This window comes from Phoca vitulina, unplaced genomic scaffold (genome assembly GCF_004348235.1).
Source record: "Phoca vitulina isolate PV1807 unplaced genomic scaffold, GSC_HSeal_1.0 scaffold12, whole genome shotgun sequence".
Lineage (NCBI taxonomy): Eukaryota > Metazoa > Chordata > Mammalia > Carnivora > Phocidae > Phoca > Phoca vitulina.
In genome coordinates, this window is record NW_022589715.1 from 23,968,424 (window position 1) to 23,974,057 (window position 5,634).

Sequence of the window (5,634 nt, forward strand, 5' to 3'; positions counted from 1 at the left end):
ATCCAGTCCCGCATCGGGCTCCCTGCTCAGCAGGGAGTCTGCTTCTCCCTCTGCCTCTGCCTCTCTCTCTCTGTCTCTCATGAATAAATAAATAAAATTAAAAAAACACAAAAACAAAAACCATTGACCTAGTGAACTTCATTGACCCATTGAACTCAATCTGGTGTCGCCTGGGTGGCTCAGTCAGTTAAGTGTCTGCCTTCGGTCTGGGTCATGATCCCAGAGTCCCGGGATCGAGTTCCGCATTAGGCTCCCCTCCTTGGCGGGGAGTCTGCTTCTCCCTCTGCCTCTCCCCACTGACCCCCGCTTGTGCTCTCTCTCACTCTCAAATAAATAAATAAAACCTAAAAAAAAAAAAAAAAAGAACTCAATCTCTAGCCCCTCTTCCCTGCCTGAAAGTTAGAGGGTGGAGCTAAAAGTTCCAAACCTCTAATCACCTGGCTGGTTTCCCTGGCAACCAGCTTCTGTCCTTACGTTGCCTAGGGGCTTTCCAAAAGTAACCTTATTAACATCAACTTATGTGTGGTTGAGGGGGCTTGTTATGAATAACAAGACACCCATTTTATCTTTTCCACTCAGGAACTGAGGACAGAAGTTAAAGTGTTATAACAAAAGACGATCCCATCACTCTCATCCCTTGGGAAATTCCAAGGGTTTTGGAAGCTGTGAGCCAGGAACTATGGGTGAAGACAAAACATATATATTTCTTATAAACTATAATACCATAGGTTTATAATAGTATGTGGTAGGCAGAATAGTGGCCCCCAAAGAATCCTGTGTTCCAATCTCTAGAAATGATGAATATGTTACCTTACCTGACAAAAGGGACTTTGCAGATGTGATTAAGGATCTTGATTTGGGTGTTTGTCCAGGATGTTCTAGGTGGGCCCAACGTGAGCGGGCTTATAAGGGCCTTTCTGAGTAAAAGAGGGATCCAGGAACTTCTGGGTCAGAGAAGGAGTTGTAATGATAGAAGTAGAGGGCAGAGTGACAGGAGTGGTGGCTTTAAAAGGACCACAATTAGCAGGGAGAATCTGTGCAAGACAAGGAGATGGATTCTCCCCTGGATCCTCCAGAAGGAATGCAGCCCTGTGGACACCTTGATTTTAGCCCAGTGAGACCCCCTTCAGACTTCTGACCTACAGAACTGTAAGATGATACATTTGTACTGTTTCAGGCCACTAAGTTTGTGGGAATTTGTGACAGCACCAATAGGGAACTAATACATGGTAGTCATGGTATAATTAGAAAGATGGCTCCATCACCTCTCCACCACCTAACCCTCCAAACACTTGCATCTATACCCGACTTCCTGTTCCAATGGATGAACACCCCAGCCCCCATCAAAAGCCAGTGTTAACTCCCCAAAGACCAACAGTAAAATTTGTTCATCAAGGTAAGCTTAGTTTGTTAGACTTGCTGCAAAAATGGAGAACACCACTTGCTGGAGTCTTAGCAGTGTCTCCAAACAGGGACATGAGGATAGGATGTTTTAGGGCTAGGGCTGGGTGATTTTAAGGTGCCTCCTGCCAGGAGGAGAGCTGGGTAGGATTGAGCAATTGTATGAGTTTTGGAATGGTGAGCATGAGGTGAAGTCTTCAGTGAGGTGAAGGTCTAAAGGAGTCTTGATGAGTAAGTCATTTTAGTTGGGTCACAGTCTTCTCTCCCAGGAGCAGGTCTTTCCTGGAGCCATCAGCTAAATTACCGTTACTGGATTTCAGTATTGTTTAACACAAGGACAGGAATGTATGCCCAGTCCCACAACTGAGAAATACAGGATCGGGGACTTAGGCTGGCATCACCACTCACCAGAAACTCCGCTAGTGGTCTGGACCTGGTTCCTTCTCTTTACTCAAGGATGTTGTCCTACAACATTGCCTCTCTCTTTTAGCCTTGTCAATTCTTTCTCTCTGCTGGATCATTCATCTTAAAAACTAAACTAAACTAAAAATCTCCCCACAGGCCCCTTTAACATCTGCCCCATTTCTGTTTCCCTTTATAGAAAAACTTCTTGAGAGAGTTGTCAGTGGTTATTGGATTCACCCTTTAATTCCACTCCAGCCACTCTCCCCCCCGTTGCCCCATACGCTCCTACTACATGAGCCTTCTTTAGGTTTCCAGAACACTTCAAAGGTGTTTCTGCCTAGGGCTTTGCACTGTCTCTACCCTTTGTCTTGACTGCTTCCCCTTCACCCGCCATCTTCACATGGCTGGCTTTTTCTTGTCATTCAGAGAGACACCTTCTTTGATCATCAATCTAGAAATTACATGTGCAGGCACTATTATGTCACTCAGCTTTTTAAAAAAATGTTTATGTATTTTTATTGTGGCAAAATATACATAGTACAAAATTTACCATCTTCATAATTTCAAGTGTGTATTTCAGTGGCATTGAGTACATTCACAGTGTTGTGTAACCATCACCACCACCCATCTCCAGAACTTTTCCATCTTTCCAAACTTAGACTGTATATATCCATTGAACAACAGCTCTCATCTCCCTCTGCACCTCCAGCCCCTGCCAACCATTATTTAATTGCTGACTTTATGAATTTGTCTCTTTAAGGTACCTCACAGAAGTGGAGTCACACAATATTTGTCCTTTTGTATCTAGCTTATTTTAGCATTATGTCTTCAAGTCAGAAGTCCATTCTTTTTAAGGCTGAATAATATTCACATATATGTAATATATATATGATATATGTATATATGTACATATGTATATATGTATATATATATTACCATATTATATATTATATACACACACTCATACATACAGGTGAATGGACATTTGGGTAGTTTCCATCTTTTGGCTATTGTGAATAATGCTATTATGAGTACTGGGGTACAAGTATCTGTTCGAGTCCCTGGTTTCAGTTCTTTTGGGTATATACCCAGGAGTGGAATTGCTGGATCATATGATAATTCAGTGCTTAATTTTTTGAGGAACTGCCATACTGGTTTCCACAGTGGCTGCACCCAGTAGTCATTAATGTTCTAATTTCTCCATATCCACACCAACTCCGTGCTATTTATTGGGCTTTTTTAAAAAATAATAACCATCCTAATGGGTGAAATAACCTCCATTTTAATTCTGTAAATAATCCCTGTAACTAGCTAAGATTTTTACACACACACACACACACACACACACACACACATTTTTATTGTCCTCCACCTATGCTGTAAGCTCCGTAAGAACATGATTTTTTTTTTTTTAACAGAGGGAGGTGGGGAAATGACAAAGGGAGAAGGAGAGGGAGAGAGAAAATCTTAAGAAACTCCATGCCCAGCAGGCAGTCCCATGCGGGGCTTGATCTCACAACCCTGAGATCATGACCTGAGTGGAAATCGAGTGGGACGCTTAACCGACTGAGCCCCCCAGGTGCCCCAGGACGGGGATTTTTGTCTCACTTGTTACCACTGTGTCTCTAGCACCTGAGAGTGCCTAGCAAGCCATGACAACCATAATGACAGTAGCCACAATATAATAGCCAACACTAATCCAGCACTTATTATGTGCCAGGCACTGTTTTTTTTTTTTTTTTAAGATTTTATTTATTTATATGACAGAGAGAGACACAGCGAGAGAGGGAACACAAGCAGTGGGAGAGGGAGAAGCAGGCTTCCCGCGGAGCGGGGAGCCCGATGCGGGTCTTGATCCCAGGACCCTGGGACCATGATGCTTAACGACTGAGCCACCCAGGCGCCCCCCAGGAGCCTCCCCAGGCACTGTTTTATAACAATATACCAATCCTAGAAGAGAGATATTCTCATTACCATTATCATCCTGATTTACAGGTAATTGAGGCCTGGGAAATTTGCACAGGGTTACACAGTGAGTGTCATTGTAGTTGCTCAAAAAAATGATTTTGGAATAGAAGAGCAAAGGAATGAATGATGGGGAAGGAGGATTTTAGGAAAATGAGTTGGTAGACTATTATAGAAGTCCCAGCACAGGATGTTAAACCTTAACTTCTGATGGTAGTGGTGGTGCTAGACCAAGGGTGGGGAGGTCCAAGACACCGTGGAAGGAGAATCATTGACAAGACTTCATGGTGTAAATGTGTATTCAGGAATGTCTCTCTAGGGTACAGGAGAATGAGATTGTCTAGGATGGGCACACGGGTTGTGAGAGGGAGCTTAAGACAGACTTGGGGAGATGAAGGAAAAACTAATCCCAAACACCCCTGATCACACCGTACACTTTGGGACTTGGCTGTTTTCAATGGAGCACTTGATTGTATTGTCTTTGTGAAGTTTCCTATTTGGTGTAGAGCAGAATAATGTCTTGAGCTTCTACATTGTCTTTCACTCTCCTGATTTCCTTCTCCCATTCCAGGGAGGCAGTCTGGCTTTGGATACCATTGTCACAGAGCCATTTGCAATAGCAAGACAGAAATGAAAGTAGTCAGAGGGAAGTCTGAGTTCCTCAGTGGGTTCACCCTAGGGTATCGGGAGAGAGAGCATGCCAGTCTCTGAAGGGATAAGGCTGAAGTGGAGAGGGTAAAGGGAGGGAAGAGTTCTCCAAGATTTGGGGGTGATTTAGGGGTTCTCAAGCATGTGGGAACCCTGGCCTGTCCCTTTGGGATGCCCTATGGAAGTAGTGAGACAGGAGAAAAGAATGGCCAACCAATGCCCCCCAGACACCAGGGTTACCGACCCCACAATGCTTCCTAAGGGGAAGGGTGGTTTGGAGGCTGTGGACCCCCCCAACCCCCACCCCCTGCCCAGGGCTGGTTCAATGAACATGACAGCTGAAGAGCACCCCTTGAATGTTCTGCTTCAGGAAAGGCCCCTGGGCCTTTGCCCAAGCCTGGATTGAGACTAAATCTCTGCTCACCAGAGGTAGATTCAATTTGATTGAAGAGAATTAAAGTAATGCACCATTTCTTGCATATCCAGTTTATAAAGCAAAATTTATAACTGTTTTGTGTGTGCTAGTTGGCGTCCCTAGATGAGACAAGACACTCTCTAAATGCAGGGATCACTTTTTATCATTCATTTGGTCAATAAAGATTTATTAAGGACCTACTGTATACCAGGCACTGATCTAGATACTGGGTATACTTTAAACAACTCAGACATGGTCCCTGCACCCTTAGATTTACAGTGAGGGAGAAAGAAACAAAGAAACGAACAACAAGTATATGATTATAAGTTGGGATGAGTGCTGTGAAGGAAAAGAATGGGGTCTTCATCTTCTCAGGCGAGTTTCTAACTGTAAGCCAGTGCTGTGACCGCAGAGGAACTTAGTGCACTAACTCAGCCCCTGCCTTCCCTCCTCTATGGGAGCAGCACCTTGACCAAATCCCAAGGTCCCTGGCTTTTTTTTTTTTTTTAAGATTTTATTTATTTGACAGAGAGAGACACAGCGAGAGAGGGAACACAAGTAGAGGGAGGGGGAGCAGGAGAAGCAGGCTTCCCGCCGAGCAGGGAGCCCAATGCGGGGCTCGGTCCCAGGACGCCGGGATCACGACCTGAACCAAAGGCAGATGCTTAACAACTGAGCCACCCAGGTGCCCCCCAAGGTCCCTGGCTTGATCGTTACTTTTCTTATGGCCAGGCCTGCCAGATCTTTCCTTTCTTTCTTTCTTTCTTTCTTTCTTTCTTTCTTTCTTTCTTTCTTTCTTT